This window comes from Carassius auratus, chromosome 41 (genome assembly GCF_003368295.1).
Source record: "Carassius auratus strain Wakin chromosome 41, ASM336829v1, whole genome shotgun sequence".
Taxonomy (NCBI): Eukaryota; Metazoa; Chordata; class Actinopteri; order Cypriniformes; family Cyprinidae; genus Carassius; species Carassius auratus.
The window spans coordinates 25,116,602-25,136,174 of NC_039283.1; the positions used below are offsets into that span (position 1 = coordinate 25,116,602).

Sequence of the window (19,573 nt, forward strand, 5' to 3'; positions counted from 1 at the left end):
CCCTAAGAACCTGTGGTTTACAGTGAATTTATAACAGCTAAGGGGCGTTTACACACCGAGCACCAAACTGTAAATAAACCGTAATTAAGGGCGTGGCCACTTGAGTGCCAGTTGGATTGCCGCAGCCATCAAGCTAGGTGGGCGTGGCTTCAGCAACCAGCTCCCGCCTTTTGCCCATTTTAGATGATCCAGGAGAGACGCCTGGCTCCGCCCACTTTGAGCTTCAAAAACGCTCTTCAGAAAACTACAGGTGACATCACGGATAAACTACATCCATGTTTTTATGCAGTATGGTTTTTATACGTAAGGTAAGCACAGCAATGTTTGTAGAGTAATTTCCAACAGCTTCGAACGTAGCTCAACCAATCAGAATCAAGGACCCGAACTATCTGGTTTTTAAGGAACAGTCATGTTTACGTTTCTCAGCGAAATTGTGCATTAAAATCCTCATTTCAATAGGAATCCATGCAATCAGGAGTTTCACATGAAGGTGATTTCGCTCATGTGTACGAAGACTCAAGAAAAACATATTCGTTTCTCATTACTTATGAATGCGCTTTAAGTAAATAGTTTTAAGTAAATAGTCGCCACGTTGTATTAATTTGATCCTAAAACGAGGGAACAAATTAATACGTCATGAGAACTGATCATTTTGTTCTTATTTAACTAAAACAATGGAACGAATAAATACATTATTGTGACTTATACGGTTCTCTGTACACGAAGTCTGTCACGAATTGGACCAAGACAAAAAGCTGCTTGGTTTGAAACCACGTTTTACAGGACAGAATCCAAAACTTGTGTGTTTCTGTGTGTGGAAGAACTGCTACACATCTATAAGAGTTTATCGGCCCTGTGTATCACAGTCCTAAGATCTAGACCTCATTGATAGTTCTCTCCGAAGGCCGGTATTCTGCGCTCTTCTCTGACGTCGTATCGATGAAGGACTGAGTCTTGCGTTTCAAGCGCGCTCTCTTGTTGGCCAGAGACAGGCTGTGCTTGCTGGAGGCGATGATGTCAGAGATGAACTTCTTGCAGTCGACGCAGACCTCCATGGTGCTCCAGTCTTCCATCAGCTCTTTCGGGAGCCCCATTTCCTCCAGAGACGAGGACGACTGACGCGTGTGCTTGGATAATCTTAGAGAGACACGATAGACATGCTGAATATAAAGAGCAGAGCGGCAGAGATGTGCTGAATGCTGGGTTATTATTGTACCTGGACACTGTGCGCTGTAAGCTGGGCTTCTCTGGCTTTCGGCCGGCTGCGTCCCGTTTCAGAGTCGATGTGGACGGACCCAGAGAGTAAATTGGGAGACTGCCATAAGGCTTCGATGGGAGGCGCATCTAGAGCAATAGAAAAGGAGTGTTATGCAAGCTTGCCACCAATAACATAAAAGATTTAGTAAAGTCAGGGGGCGCATAAACAGGGTGTAACAGATCATACTTTTTTACAGCATTGTGAGCACACCGGCCTGCAAAAGTGGAGAAAAAAATAAAGCAGCCTCACTACTTTTGTCTAAAAAATACAAGTAAGCAAACAAGACTCTGGATATTTCTTACCTTTTACAAAACTGACAGGTGTAGGACCAGGTAAAGAAGGAAAACCGTTTCGTTCGGCAGCAGAAGCACAGCTGGGTGATAAGAGATATATCAGTTCATTAACACAGTCATACTCAATGTGTTTGCAATAACTTTGCTTGCCGAAATAAAAACAAGCATGTGCAATAAAGCAAAATAAATGTACTTGATATTTATCCATTAGGTTTCCTTTAGCTTAAGACTTTAAGAATTTAGCTTAAGTTGTTTTAATAGTTCTATTTTAGCATGTATTCAGTTTTAGTCTTTTAGATCAAATGTTTGCAATATATTTTTGTTTAAAGAAGTCTTTTCTGCTCACCAAGGCTACATTTATTTGATTAAAAATACAGTAAAAATATAAAAAATGTGTAATATTATTACAATTCAAAATAACTGTTTTCTATGTAAGTATGTAGTAAGCTGTAATTTATTTCTGTGATGCACAGCTGTATTTTCAGCATCATTCCTCCAGTCTTCAGTGTCACATGATCTTCAGAAATCATGAAAATATGATGATTTACTGCTCAAGAAACATTTCTGATTATTATAAATATTGAAAACACTTGTGCTATGCTGTTCTTTTATGAACACAAAGTTTAAAAGAACAGAAATCGAAATCTTTTGCAACATTATAAATGTCTTTATTGTCACAAAACAATGCATCCTTTCTAAATAAAATAATTTTACTGTAGTTTATTGAATGCATTAAACTTTTTAAATGACGCTTCCTCTGAAAAAGGTTGCTCTAAATAATAAAAGCAGTTCCCACCTTCCCCTTCTTCATGGCATTGTAGATGTCTTTAAATTGCTGAAACTTCTCCAGTTCAGCTTTAACCAAAACCTGCCGAATGTGCATCACTTCCTCCACGGTCAGAGACAGACACTCCACCGGGAAACAAAACTCCTCCTGTCCAGACACATCGGCCAGACGTCAGCAGAAAGACAGAGGACAAAGTTTGTGGACGTTACCCATCACTTTGTAACTCACTAAGGATTTAGAGCTGTGTCTGGAGGGCGGCAGGAAGTGACGCACACTGGTGGGCGTCTCCTTCTCGATGGAGTGACGGCGCTGAGCGTGCTGTCGTCTCTCCGGCTGCGGCGTGGACGAGATCGGGAGGAACATGGGCGGAGCTGAGAGACAGAGGACGATAGAGACTCTTTAATTATCAATATTATTAGGAGGCACTGCAGTATGAAACCAGTCAGAAACGGGACTTAAATGTCCTCTGGTTTCACTAGATGTCAGAGAGAATAATGGTTTTAAATGAACACTTGCTTTAGTTTACAAGCCAATGTGAAAAGGCAATACAACTTATATATAAATGCTTCAAATCAATTTGTGAAATTGAAATATTTTTTGAAAATATTTTTACAACTACTCAGCAACTGAAAATAAAAAGTAGATTAAATATATATTAAATATAGATTATTTATTAATTTTAAATTCAATTTAAAAGAGAATAGAGGATTTAGTAATATGATGCTTTTATTTTTATAGAGCAGTGTTATTTTAGTTTTAATTATTAATATTTTGAATGAGCTTTTTTTTTAATATATTCTAAATATATCTATTTTGATTTAATGTATTTTTATTTTAGTTTTAGTAATTATGTACTTCAACTGCAAACAAGTTTCTATAAGTGTTTACATTTTCATTTTTAATTTAAATTAAAAATTTAGTAATTTGGTGAAGTGGTTTTGTATTTTTCTATATTTCTATTTAACTTAAATTTATTTTGGTTTTAGTCATTGTTATATTTCAACGTCAACTGTTATTTCAGTTAGTTGTTTTACTGTAAGTTTAACTTTTTCATCTATTTATTTTTTATTTTATTTCAGCTTCTTTTCAGTTACCAAGACAACATTTCATTTAAATTAAAAACATTTAAGAAATCAATTTAAAAAAATAAAAAATAAAAATAAAATCATTAAAATTATTAAAGTAAAAAGATATATTATATATATATATATATATATATATATATATACAGTATATATATATATATATAATTTTAGTTTCTCTAAACAATAATAACAGAATATTGGACATTAAACTATGAGTTGAATTAAAAATAATGCAAGAAACAGTTTCATAAACATGTAAACATAAATAAGTGTGCATCAGGAACGACTCACTTTTCTTGCTCAGGACGGATTCTGGCGACATGTCGTCCATCACAGATGTAGAGATGCTGGAGCAGCTGGCTGACCTTTGACCTAAGGTCTCGTCCTGAACGAGAGAACACATCACTGAAGATAACTGAAGAGTATACGGCCAAAAACGATGTGTAAAACAGTCCTCACGTCTGAATCAGAGCTGTCCAGTTCAGCCAGAGTCGGTGCTTGAAGCCTTTTCCTCTGAAAGCCTCCGGAGCCGTTCTGCTGAAGAGACACGCTATTGGCCAACGGCAGCGTGCTGGAGACCTTCCTCGCATCATCCGAGGAGGAGACGTCTGGAGAAAACAGCACAGAACATGCACGTGAAGAGCAAAAAGAGATGCAAGGAAAATGAAGGATGCAGTTTAGCTTTTTAAAAAGACGTGTTGTGTTTTCATGATCTCTGTCTTCATCCGAGCCGGATTAACTCTCAGCATATATGACATTATTTAATGCCTAATCTTGATTTTAAGGTTTGAGTTATGGTCAGTGACAGTGAAAATGCAAACATGAGCCAGAAGTTTCCTGCTACATCCAAACAGCCACAGAAAATAAATGTTTTTAAACTTACATTTGACATTAAACAGACTATTTAAACAAATTTACCAAAGATTTTAAGGTAAATGATACGTTTAAAACTTATTTTCATCATTTAAAAAACTTTTGAAATTTTTTTCTTTTATATATATATATATATATATATATATATATATATATAAAGCATTAAAACTGATGCATATTTAGAAAAATAAAAAAAATCCTAATTCTAGTTTGGTGTTGGAACGTTTTTAATTGATATTTTTGAACTCAGCATCATCAAAGAAGGTAAAAACATTTTTTTATTATTTGCAAAAAGCTGAATTATTATGATATACAGGTGTTATGATTACCAAAAAATATCAGTTGTTTCTTTAAAAAGAAAAAAAAAACTCTTTAGATATTTACTATTCTACTATTTCAGAATAAAATGCGAGGTGTACAAAAAGATTTAGAAACCTAAAATCCTAGATCCTAAGATACAGCACTACCAGAGTCAATAAGTTGAGTTTGAGTTTTTGGTACAGTGGCTATATATTAGAATATAAATACCATGGGATATTAATATAGCAATCACATATAAACGCAAATGATGCACAAGTTTTTCTCAAAACATACTGCGCTTTTCTAAACGTGTGCTGTTCTTTCCTTAAAATGCATAACAGCTGCTTTGACACTTTGTTATTAATAAGAACACAGCACATAACATTTCACAAGACACTTATTTTAGTGATAAGAAATATGAAATAGTGTCAGAATATGAATAGTGGAAATATGAATGTCAGCTCTTTACTAATGCCATACAGAAATGTATATATTGCTTTATATCAAGAGTGATATTGCCATTTATGTTACCTATACATTCTCTGGATAGATGAAGCTATAAGTTTCTAACAAATATAAAATCACCTGTTTATGTACATAATCATTATATGTAACAACCATATAATCAACAATGCACAGGATATTTTATTTATATATGCAACATTAAAACTAATTCATAATTGATCTACTTTGCCTTGTGCATTTTTCTATGATCATCAATATAATAATAATAATAATAACAACAATCAGTGTTAGCAAGATGACGTCAAATAGGGTTTTTAAAAAATGGACACTTTTTGTTTGAGGGTCTATAAAAATGCAGCACTAGATGTGTGTGTGTGTGTGTGTGTGTGTGTGTAAAGTCTCACCACATTGACTCCTGCGGATCATATCGGGCGACACGGGTCTCAGCTTCCTCTCAGATTTGATCTCCTTCAGAATGCGCTCATGCAGACTCGGAGGACGTTCGGCCTGTGGTTTGAGTTTACGCTCCGCCACCTGTCAATCACACACACACACACACACACACACACCATGGAGTATCTGAGAAAGAATCATGCACATGCTAATCAGCGTGGGTGTATGAAGTGAATGAGCAGCACTCACGGGGTTCAGCGGGGGTCTGGATCTGATGAACTCCAGTATGACTTCATGAGCGCTCTTCTTTAACCTCGGAGGAATATCTCCATTCACCTGAGACAGATAGAGAACACATGCACACACACTGTTCTACACCAGAGAGACTGTCAAAATGCTACTTCAACAGCAACAAAACTAAGTGTATATTTTTCCAAAATGAGATTTATGCATCAGCCGAAAGCTGAATAAACAATCTTTTTTCATTGATGTGTGGTATGTTAGGATCAGACAGTATTTGGTCGAGATACAACTATTTGAAAATCTGGAATCTGAGGGTGCAAAAAAAAAAAAAAATCTAAATATTGAGAAAATTATCTTTAAAGTTGTTCAGATGAAGTTCTTAGCAATGCATATTACTAATCAAAAATTAAGTTTTGAAACATTTACGGTTAGAAATCTACAAAATACCTTCAAGGAACACGATCTTTACTTAATATCCTAATGATTTTTGGGATAAAAGAGAAATAGATCATTTTGACCCATACTATGTATTTTTGGTCATCAATATATTATACAGGCACAAAATAATAAATAATGAAATATATAGTTGTTGTTGTTTTCTACCGCAAATTTAATTCAATCCCAAAATGTTGCAGCCATATTTAACCTCAGATTTCACCGTTTTTTGTTTGTCTTTTTAAACAGTTTAGCAGACACTGTTCGCATTTTTGGTGCAAACATCATTAAACCTCTTATAATTGTGGACACTGTCTATTAATATAGTTTAGATATAGTCAAGAACAGGAAATAGCTATTTAGCAATTACTATTTGTTTTGAATGCAACTTTTGAAATGTTAATTAGATTTCTGTCAATGTGTGGTTTACATGCCTCATTCTATTTTGATGCCACAAACCCATTCTTGTGCAATATTTCAGAAAAGTAGAACAAGGAAGGGAATGCATGAACTTAATTAAATGATGCAATGCAATGCAAGTCACAAAAATGCATAAAATCAAATGCAATGTAAATGAAACATGTTCTTATAAATTAACTGGTTGAGATTGAAATAAACTCTTCTTCTAAATAGATGCATAAGCGTCAGGGCGGCTCACCATGACCTTGCGTAGCTTGTAGCGTTTGGAGCGGATGTCGTCCATGAGCATCTCGTACGGCGTGAGCTGGAACTCGATGGGAAGCAGATTATATTCCCGCTCCTGCACCTTCTTCAGCTTCACGCCGTTCCTCAGATCCCGCATCAGCTGCACCCAGAGCCACGCCTGACCCAAACACACACCCCAGGGCTTTTTCAACACAATATCCATCATAATATTCCCACGGGATGCAAATGTATCATTCTCATTTGTGTTTCTAACTCACAAAAATGTGCTCTTCTGGAAACATTTTTAAAGTTCAGAACATCTGGTATTTTAAGGGTTTTAAAACCTTCGTTACCTGAACATTCCATTTTTTCAAAACATTACAAGAACGTTACTTTTAAATATTCCCCGAACATTCTGAAAGAACTAGAAACATTTAAAAAAATGTTACACTTGCATTCAACTGAAACATTTCAGAAAACAAATTCTGTTTTTCAGCCAGAACATTATTAACGACCAAATAACTTTGAACGAATGCTTGTTTATAACTTTGAGAGAACCTTGCTCGAACGTTAGCCAAAGTTGTTCTCATCTGAAGGGTCTTAACTGTCTTTTAAACTCAACTGGATGAGGAGCAAACAGAGCCAATCAAATGTCTCCATTCTTTGAATGGCAGGTCTCTTACCCAATCAGCATTCTGCAGCTCGTTTAGCTCCCTGCCAGGTTCGTCAACAGCATCCCCCTGCATCTTACACAGGTTCTGTCCAATCAGAGCGAGACACAACATTTCAGAGTCGAGCAGAATCCTCTAGAATCTATAGACACGGCAGTACAGGAAGTCTATTATTACACCTGAGCTGTCAAGAACACATGCAAAATAAAGTTATATTTTGCATAAGGAAAGGAGAGCTGTTTTGAGATTTGTTTGCAATGTGACATTATTTTCCTGACAATTAATGCCTTCTGCACATGCACTTTTATTTTCTGTTTATGAATTTACAGAGAAATGAATTTACAGGTGAGATAAATAAAGGAAAAAAAAAAAGATTTTCCACTTTTTTACTGTTTTAGAACAACAATTAACTTATATTCATTATATATATTCACTTGTCAAGCTAAATTCAAACACATTTGATATATAATATTAAAAACTAAAATTAATAACTGGAAATAAATGTTAAAAACTGAAACTGAAAAAGAAAAGAAAAGAAAAAAAAAACCTTATAAAATGATAACACACATGACAATAAACTATGGTAATATATCATGTAGATAATACTAAAAAACATATATAACTAAAAACAAAAAATATATATATTTCTAACTGAAAATAAAAACAGAAATAAAAACATAAAAATCAAAGTAAAATAATACGTAATTACATTTTGCATAAGAAAAATAAAACCAGTTTTAATGTTTTGTCATTTTAACTAATTTCCCAGAAAATATGAAAATATAAAAAAATACATATAATTCAAAATATTAACCAAAACTACAATAGCATATCAATGATGCTTAAATAACACATTTTATATATAATATAAAAATAAAAATTACTAACTGGAAATAAGAAATGAAATAAAAACATAAAAATAAAAAAAAAAATTAATAGAAATTACATTTTGCATAAATCCTGTTTTAATGGTTTTTTATTATTATTATTATTATTTTTTTTTGCATTGTGACCTTATTTTCCTGCCAATTAATGCCTTCTGCACATGCACTTTTTTTTTTTTTAGGAATTTACAGGTGAGATAAATAAAGGAAAAACTATATATATTTGCTATAATAAATTGTTCACTGATTTACTTTTAAAAAACAAAGAACTGGACAACAGACCCTCCTCATATTCACTTTTCACGCATGTTTAGTTTTCTGGTTTTATTTCAAGTCATTCCTCCCTGCAGCTGAGCCCAAACGGTGGCGTCATTACATCGTTTTGGGAATAAAAGGCTTTACGGTCGGTAACAGTTAACCCTCATGAGAAAGAGCACAGAGCGAGACGCTTTGAGAAAGCTTTGTGATCAACCACAGAACAGAGTTATTATCAACAACTAAAACGTGAATACACAATTAAAGCAAACTAGAATAAAGCTGATAAAATAATAAAATAAAATATTACTTGTAACGCTAATACCCTAAAAAAAAAAAATTACATTTACTTAATAAAAGTAAAAATTTGTTTTACATTTTATTCCAGCTAGTTGCTAATGCAACACTTCATTTTTTTTTGTTTTGGTTTAAACTGAAGTACTAATATAACTAATTAAACAAAATAAACTAAAAACAAAACACTAATAACAATAACAAATAATAGACATCTTAAAAATACTAATAAAAATTACAAACCACCCAAAAAAATTAATAAAACTTTAATTAAAATAAAAAAAGAACATTAGATGAAAAACTAACATTACTAACTGGAAATAAAAACTTTAACTGAAGTAAATATAAATTAAACCTATATATATATAATAGATTCTAAAACCTTATCTACTATAAAAATATAATAGAATATCAATTATACTAAAATAGCATAAATATTAGATGTAAAACTCTAATTACTAACTGAAAATAAATACAAACTAATACCTAACTAAAGCTAATACTGAAAAAAAAAACTATGTAGTAATATATAAAAAAAATAATACAATTACTAAAATAAATGAAACAGAAAATATAAAAATAAAACCTAAGTATAACAAAAACTATAATAGTACACAAATAACACTGTCTCAGATATGAATGTAAATCTAACTACATGAGGAACATTAAATGATGAATGTAGCTTGATTTGCTGGAGTCTCACGTCTTTGGCGTTCTGGATCTTCTCCAGGAAGCTGCGCAGCTCTTTGGTCTCGGCGTACAGAGCTCGACACACGGCCTGGAAATGATCGGCCGCGTCTGCCGGCGTGGACAGGTGAAGAGCACACAGCTACACACACACAACACACATTCATTCAGCTTCACTATAATTAACCTCATGTTACATATGCATCACATAGATGTCCGTGTCGGGAATACACAACGATTGTGTCATAAACGAAATAAATGGACAGAAGGTGTGGCTTCAGCATCTGTCTGCAGCCCATTAGAGCAACAAAAACATCAACACGTACTGGAAGTATTCTGAACATCTCATACAGATGTAAGAACACAGAAGATCTGTGCACAGTACGTATTCTATATAATGCAGGAATGGCGGAAAGATTTAGATCATGTGTGCAGCTGGAACAACAAACAGTTTAAAGCAGCTCAAAGTAAAGAAAACATACTTAATACACACATACATATGTACTGTATATATAGAGAGAGAGAAAGAGAGAGAGAGAGAGAGAGTTTACAAAATGTTTATATATTTTGCACAATGCATGCATTTTTATTTTGCATAAAAGCTAACGATTAAAACAGCTGTGACTCAAAACACCAATCGAATGAAGTGCACCAATGAAAAGAAGTGCAATAATTTGCATCAAACAATATTTCTTGTCAACAATCATATTTATGTTTTAAATTAACAAACTTTTGCTACTTTTTTATATCTTTTATGAAACTTGTTTATTTAAAAAGTCCTGTTTTGTACATAATTTTTTGCACACACAAATGTATAATTAAGATTTTTTAAATGTTTTTTTTTGTCTTACACGAAGGCTGCATTTATTTGATTAAAAATACAGTAAAAACAGTGAAATATTTTTTCTGTTTAAAAAACTGTTTTCCATGTGAATATCTGTTGAAAAACAATATATTTCTGAGACGTTCAGCTGTATTTCCAGCATCACTGTCACATGATCTTCTTAAATCGTTCTAATTATTAAATGAAAACTATTTCAGATTGCGTGATCGTCGACGCAGATGTTAGTCATGTGACATCACTGAAGTCACTACAAATAAACGTAGCCTGTGATACCTTGATGATGTCGCGGTAGCCTCGTATGCGGCAGGGCTCATCCTCGTCTTCCTCAGTGGCGTCGTAGCCTTCATCAGCGCAGGAGTCGCTCTCAGCCTCAGACACGTTCGTCATCAGGTCGATGAGCTTCTCGAGCGGAGGACTCAGCTCTCGCTCCTCGTTCTCCTTCAGCCCGAAATCCAGAGCCTTATAGATCACGACGCCCAGAGACTCGATCGCCTGCAACAAAACAACATCAACCGCAATAAATGGAACCTGAACGAGGTTTAACACACAAGAAGATATTTTAATGAGCGAAGAGTTGACTTCAGTAGTATTTTCTTCCAATCTATTGAAGTCAATGGCTACCGTCAACTCCTTGGTTCCTCAGAATATTGTTCAAGGTTTCTGAGGATGAGTTCACAGTACATTACAGTAACAACTGGAGCCAGAATTGTGTCATGTTTGACTGGAAACGTGACCTTTGACACCATCAAGAAAACATTTTCTTCTGGCTTGTACAAGCGTATAATCAGAACAGTCATGTGACCCATTTTTCACGGTTGTGATGAACCAGTCGAGAACCACGAGGAGATGCTTTCTATTCGGTCACATCACTAAAAGACTGACTAATTAGTGTAGAATTGTAGAACACTAACACACAGAACACTGTCAAAATTGTTAGGGATTTGCAAGATTAAAAAAAAAAATTAATGATAGAAGTCTCTTCTGCTCAGCAAGGCTGCATTTATTTGATCAAAAATACAGTAAAATTGTGAAATATTATTACAATTTAACCTGTTAACTGTCACTCACGTTTTTGAAGATAGACATGAATGTACATGATACAAACATAAATGTTTATAATTCATGACTGAAAACATTTTGTAACATGATTTTGATGTACCATTTACATGGTAATGCAATGTCTGATTTTAAAATGGGTTTTGAAGGATGAATTTTGAGATTTTATGTTTTCAAGTGATATATAACTTCTGATGATTTCTAAAATGTGATAGAGAAAAAGGCAACGAGGAAGTTTTTTTTTTAAACAAAGGTCAAAGCTCCTTTTGTAATGTAGATTTCTGAGGGTGCACTCTTGTCATAAATTCATCTATTACTTTTCCTACATAATTTTTAACAAAAAATATTGGTAAAATATATATTTGGGAGTCTTAGACCTTTCCAACGATATATAGTTTGTCAAGATTAGATAAGATTTGATTGTAATATAGTATAGTCAACGTAGGCGTCCCGTATACGGGACGGGGTGACATTTAACAGGTTAAATCATCTGTTTTCTGTGTGAATCTGTGTTAAAGTGTAATTTATTTCTGTGATGCACAGCTGAATTTTCAGCATCATTCCTCCAGTCTTCAGTGTCACATGATCTTCAGAAATCATGAAAATATACTGCTCAAGAAACATTTCTGATTATTATGAGCGTTTAAAACCATTGTGTTGGCGAATATTTTTATGGAAAGATCAAAAGAACAGCAATGTGCGAATAACAACGCACACCTTCTGTGGATTTAATTTACAAAAGCACTGTAAAAAATAATTCACTCCATGAGATTAGAATTAAGTTGGCTCTAGTGAACACATCATAAACCGGAAAGGTCAAAGATGCTTGGTCTGTATGTCTCTAATTGGCCTTTAAAATGTCACCAGCTGTAGACATCCAATTAATGAACTTGTGGAGTGACAAGACAGCCGAGAAAAAACATTTATTTAGAAGAACACAGATGGACCGCAATCGTCTCTGAGCTGCAGGAAATAATGTGGTCAGAGAGCTGCCTTTCACCAGTTAAATATTAAAAACATGTGTTCATCGAAATAAAGCTGATAAAAAATATATATATATATTACTTAATTAGGTGACATTTCTAATTTTCATTTAGTGTAAGTTGAAGCAATAAAATTACTAACTGGAAATGAATACAAAAAAAAAAAACTAAAACTGAAAAAAAAAAAAAAAACTAAAAAGCAATAAAAAAAGTGTTAATTTAAATAAAGTTGAAAAAAAAATTTTGACAAAAAAACAAAACAAGTAAACTTATTTATGCAACATTTCTAATTTTTTTTTGTTGAAGTTAAAGCACTAAAATGACTAACTGGAAATAAATAAAATTAAAAAAAACCTAAAACTGAAAAAAAAAAAAAAAAAACCTAAAAAGCAATAAAAAAGTGTTCATTTTAATAAACCTGAGATAAAATAAAAGATAAATATCATACAAAACAAAACTTAAACTTATTTATGTAACATTTCTATTTTCTGTTTAGTTTAAGTTGAAGCACTAAAATTACTAACTTGAAATAAATACAATTAAAAAATAAATACAAAATTAATAAATAAAATTGAAATAATAAAAAACTAAAAAGCAATTTAAAAAAAATTGTTCATTTAAATAAAGTTGAAATAAAATAAAAAATAAATATTAGACAATAAAAAAAAGTTAATTATTTATGCAACAATTTTTGTTTAGTTTAAGCTGAAGCACTAAAATTACTTGGTGATAAAATCAATAAAATATAAAACTAATCTAAAACTTGAATGAATACAATTAAATCCTAAAAAGGAATCTTAAAAATAAAAATAAAATATTGAAATAAAATAGATTTAAAAAAATCCTTAAGATGCAAAACATTTCTAATTTTTAATTTCGGTTGAAGCAGTAAAATAAATAAAATCTAAAATTCAACTTAAAATTAAACCTTAAAGGCAATATTACAAAAATGTAAAATAAAACAAAATAACAAAAAATTTAAGACAAATATCACAAAATTAAAATAAAAACAATATATAAAATATTTTAACAAGCAGTTATAGCAGTAACATCTGGAAACAGTGAAGAGCTGTGAAACATTTCTAAACTAGACTGAATTAACAAACGTATTTCTGCTCCTTCACCGAAGCTGTCATGAGGAATCACTCACCTGTGTGAAGGATCGGCTGGGATTACACACACCTGAGGGAGAACAGAAGAGAAGATGAAGAACAACTACACATCCATCTAACAATCCTCAGCGCTGTTTGTTCTCACAGAAAAACACACTACAGACTGCTGCAAACGGGACGCAGATCATCTTTATGCATCTGATGACTATTAACACAATAGTTCACCAAAAAAGATGATTTAAAGAAAATGTGCTCAACGTTCAGGAGATTCAAGATTAGGATGAGTTTGTTTCTTCATCAGATTTGGAGAGTTGTAGCATTGCATGACTTGCTCTGCAGTGAATGGGTGCCGTCAGAATGAGATCTGATAAAAACATCACAATAATCCACAGCACTCAGGGTCAGTTTCAGACCAGTGTTTTAGTATCATTATATTAATAGTTTTTTATTAGTATTTTGAATTAGGTTTTATTTTAATACTTTCCATTTTCATTTGCATTTTTGTTAGTTTTCGTAATTTTTTGTTGTTTTTATTAGTACGTATATATAGTTTTCCTTAATTATTATTTCTGTTTTAGTTATATTTAGTACTTTTTTTACTTAATAAAAAAATGAGAAATGTTGTTATTATAGATAATTAAAACCATCAACCAACTTTTTCATGTCTTTAAATAAAATAAACTTTTACTGAAATAAAATTAAATTAAAACGACTTAAAATTATTTTCTATTATAGTTGCCAATGCAACATATCTCATTTTAATTTGGTTTTATTAGTTTAAACAGAAAGAAAAAAGAAAAAAGAATAAATAAGATAAAAACGCACACACAATTTTTTTGAACAAATTAAATCAGAACATATAAATATTAATTTAAATAATAAAATATTAATAAAAACTAAAATAGTATCTCAATTATATTAAAATAACACTGATTGGCAACTAGCTGAATTAAAATAAGTTTAAATAAGTTTGACATTTTTATGTTATTTTATTTCAGTTCATAATTATTTTATTTCAAGTAATGAAATTAAATATTTATTTATGTATGCATTTGTATGCATTTATTTTTTTAATGGTTTTAGTTTTAATTAATCATCATAACTCTGTTTTATACATACCCAAAACAAATCCTAAATGCAACTGGATAATTTTAGCCAACAATGTCAATAAAGTCACACACTGAGCAAACAGCAAACATATTTCATTTGAACCTGTAGTGCAACATTTTACAAAGAAAAAGTATTATATATATGGATTTCTGATCAAGAGTTTGTGTTTATCAGCATGTTTGTTTATTTGTGCATCAGAGAGCATGTAAACAACGGTGACTGTGAGCACTTACATGCTTAAATGCTTCATTAATGCTGTCTTATGATTATTTTAGACTAATGCATGCTCGATATTAAATCTGACCTGCAGATAAAAGCCTATTTCACAATATCATGCCATATATATAAGTGCTGTCGAAAATGTACAATGCAAAAAATGCATGACACAATTATATCCAATTCTTGCACATAAGGTGATGCATTCAATATGATGCACATTTTGTGATGCAGAACCCTACTAGAAGGCAAAAAAGGGAATTATATAAGCCGTTTCAAAACATCTGCACCCAAATCTATCAGTTTATCATCTGTATAGGAATGCAATAAAGGTGTTGATTTGTCACCTGATCTGACTCCGGAATGAAAGCGCACTGATCCGTCTTTATAAATCCTCACATGTTCCTCTCCTCCAGAAGCAGCAGAATCCTCCAGAAGAGAGCGACAGCACTGGTAACACACAGCCCACGCCTGCTCCTCGTTGATGGGCTGCTTGTATAGATGTAAAATCTCGTCCAGGGACAGATGGTCCTCATCATCGCTGTCCATGATGGAGCGCGCATCCTCATTATCATCAGCATCCTCTTCCTCTATCAGCTTGTGTCTGGCATCATCTTCATCTTCATCTCTCCTGCGAGCCATCGTCTCATCCTATCCAGCAGGGATGAGAGGAGAGGAATGCTGTGGACCAATGCACCGCTGCTGATGATGCTCACTGCTGATTCTGCATCAGAAACGCTACGTCAAGCGAGGATGTAAAGGTAGGCGGGGCTTATTTATATTACGTCACAAAAAAAAAGAAAAAGAAAAGGGTTTACGTTTAAAATTAAATTCTAAAGTCATTTTATATTTATTTATCAAAGTGTAGATTTTCTACTTTGCATATCGAGATGTCGCTTATTTTAAAATTTTTAATCACATTTTAAATATATATATTTTTAAACACATATAATTAACAATAAAATAATCTGTAAGTATGGTCAATTATTATACAAATGTTTTATATTTAAATTATTTATTTAAAGCATCGCGATGTCACGTGTTGTTTGTTACTTTTCTCAGCGCTGGCCTGGACGGACCAATCAGAGTCGTTTATATAGACGGGTACGTTTTTTTTTTTTTTTTTTAATAAATTAATTTAATTAGTGTGATTTTAAAAAAAAATATGTCAGATAAAAAACTAATGTAATTAATACATTTAGAGAGAGAGAATAAACATCTCAAACATCCTGAGAATTGAATGCAGCTCAATGTAGACTTCGGTCCTCTGAGCCCTTAAGCGCCCCTTTGTGGAAAAACAACAGTTTAGGGATAATTATGCTGCCAAATGTTTGATATTCTTTGAAAATTCACATCGTTTTGAGAATCAAATTTCATATCAGTTATATATGAGTGGCCTGAGGTAGCGTTGATTTGCCGCCAGAGGACGACACGCAAACATCTCTTTACATGCTTCAACATTTGAACGCTTTACTTGTTTAATGACCTGTTTAAGGACATTTCCACAACTTTCCTTTGATTAAATTTATTTATTGTGTAGTCGTCCTCACCTATGTGTCCACAAATTAATCATAAATAAATACACGGTAGTAACTTAACTGTCGCTGTTGCTCCGACAAACGTTTAAACAAGTTTACGTAATTAATATTCACAAGCTAAGCCGTTAGCAAAGTTTGATTGGGTAATTCACTAACTGACTCGCAAACGTCTGGTTTTCAGCGAATCAGACGCGCCTACGTCGTAATGCATATTTAATATTCATAAGCCATCATATTTAAAAAAAACAAAAAAACAAAAAAAAAACATGTCTTGTAATGTCTTTTTATTTAAAAATTATTATTTATGGTTTTATTAGTATTTGTTATTCTAATTTTAGTGCCAATTGCTTGTTCTTGCATGTAAAGCACTTTAAACCGCATTGATTTGTTTCGAAAAAGTGCTATATAAATATTTTTATATTTATTTAAAAAAAGTTAAAATAGAATCTGAACATACAAAAAATTAAAACTTATTCAAAAATGTTAGATGCTATGATACCAAAGATAAACACTATAAATTGCAAAAAAAAATAATATTTCACCCAGCCATTAATGCATAACACTTATATATTTAATAATAAATGACTAATATGCTTTACTGTTTGTGAACTATTATCTATGCTTGTAATTGTTTTTCTTTTCTTTTTTTGTATTTAGAAAATCCTTCTGAATCTGATATCATACATTTAATCGATCCTTCGTGTGAAAGTGTATATAGTTATATACATTATATTAATTATATCAATTTATTTCAAATATATTTTGTTTTATTCATTGTAAAAAGGAATATTTGTTATTCAACTTCTGTCCACAAGGGGGTGACATTTCACGCACTTTGTTGTAGAAGTGAATTAATGTCTAATGTTTAACCTTCAACCTTATATCTACACGAAATTGCCGTGGAATAATAATTTTTATTACCCCTTTCGAGGAGAAAGTGTCTTTACATCACACCCTGCACACAGTACTTCAGGACTATACCCTTTTCAGATAATAAAATACTTTTAAAATAGCTGTTTAACAAACATGGCATTGCATGTTATGAATATTGTCGGCACTGTGATGTATTGTTTTTGATAAAAGCATCTTTCAAATGCATGAATGTAATTGCAAAAATACATTCATATCAAACAAGGTTTAACAACTTGACAAATTTTTTTTTGGAAGTATAAACATTACATTTATGATTTTTTTTCACACACTCATTTCGACAAAAAAACGGAATGATTTTTAGTAATGTGACAGTCTCGTTTTTATAGCGTCATGCATATTTCAATTATTTGCAAATGAGGTTTTGCATAGTAAAACTAAGTGTGGATAGCTCAGCTTTTTTGGGGATGCATGTAAGAAAATCTTAATTCAACTCTTCCATAGATTAAGCCAAATACAGAAAGTATTTAATTCATAAAGTCATGGCATTAAATGTTGCATGTGCTACAAAACAAATAAACAAAAAAATATATATATATATATATATCTAAACGTTCTTAAATCAAGATACATTTACTTGCAATCCGAAATGAGGATAATTTATGTCTTATTTTTTGAGAAATAGAACAAAATTAATTGATCTTATGCTTAAAACAAGAACAAGCATCTGTCAATGAGGTATATGGAAATGAATTATTTCATATAAATGAAGTTATTGTTCTTGTTTTAATCATAAATTTGATGAATTTCTCAGAAAATTTGACTTCTTATCTTGTCATTTTGCTTTTGAATGCATCTTAATTTTAGAAACGCTTCAATTTGGTTCTTAAAATTTCATTTTTTGGTCTTAATGTCTTAAACTGACCTTTGTCATATGCATTGGAAATAAATGAGAAACAGGCAGTTTTTTTTTCTTTTTTATTCAATACGATGCTACAAAACACCGACACGTTAAAATCGTTTTACCATCACCGTATGGCATGCATATCAGGATACTGCAGAACATTAAAAAACATTGTTTAAAAAATAAGTCAGTATTGTTCCTCAAAACGGATGGTTAACAGTATTTGGCATTAAGCACACAAAACATTAAAATCATATATTAAATACAACAACATATATACTTATTTATGGTTTGTTCTCATAAATAGGAGTCACTTTCTGCAGGAGAGCTTGACATTTATGATCTGTAACCACTGGTCTTTTCTGAAAATAGATGTTCTGTAGAAGAATATGTCTGTCCTCCCTTCTTTGCTCCATGGACACGGACAATATCATCTATTACAAAGTTCAGGGTTCCCACCATCACATCGTTTAAAATATGTGATTTTCAGATCTGGAAAAGTCATAAAATCTTTTAAAAATTTGCTCTACGTCTAAAATATCAAACTGGCTCAAGTTAAACTGAATTGGGTGAATCGTTCCTGAGTTGATTCAGTGAATCAGTGGTTCACAAATCAGTTTATCACGTAAAAAAATGTTAGGGAATTTTATATTTGTGTTTTCTAGATCTAGAAAAGTCTCCTTAAAGGTGCTTTTAAAAAAAAGCACTACACTCTAAAATATTAAACTGGCTCAAGTAAAAATGAATTGAGTGAATCATTCTTTTGAGTTGATTCAGTGAATCAGTGGTTCACAATTCATTTTATCACGTAAAAAATGTTATGGCATTTTACATTTATGTTTTCTAGATCTATAAAAGTCATAAAATCTTAAAATTTATTTAAAAAATCTGCGCTATACTATTTTAAACTTGTTCAAGTAAAACTGAATTGGGTGAATCATTATTTTGAGTTGATTCAGTGAATGAGTGGTTCGCAAATCAGTTAATTATGTAAAAAATGTTAGGGCCTTTTACAATTGTTTTCTAGATTTGGAAAAGTCATAAAATCTTAAAAGTTCTTCTAACAGTCTGCTCTATGCTCTAAAATATTAAATTGGCTCAAGTGAAACTGAATTGAGTGAATCATTCTTTTGAGTTGATTCAGTGAATCAGTGTTTCAAAAATCTATTTATCACGCAAAAAAATGTTAGGAAATGTTACATTTGTGTTTTCTAGATCTGAGAAAGTCAAAAATCATAATTTTGTTAAAAGATTTGCTCTATGCTCTAAAATATTAAAATGGCTCAAGTGACAATGAATTGAGCAAATCATTCAGTGAATCAGTGGTTCACAAATCAGTTAATTATGTAAAAAAATGTTAGGGCATTTTACA

The 19,573-nt window shown here is 32.0% G+C and overlaps 1 pseudogene; it reads right to left on the minus strand.

The window, feature by feature from the left end:
• Positions 1 to 875: 875 nt before the first annotated feature.
• Positions 876 to 15,644, minus strand: LOC113059688 (protein spire homolog 1-like; annotated as a pseudogene).
• Positions 15,645 to 19,573: the final 3,929 nt, after the last annotated feature.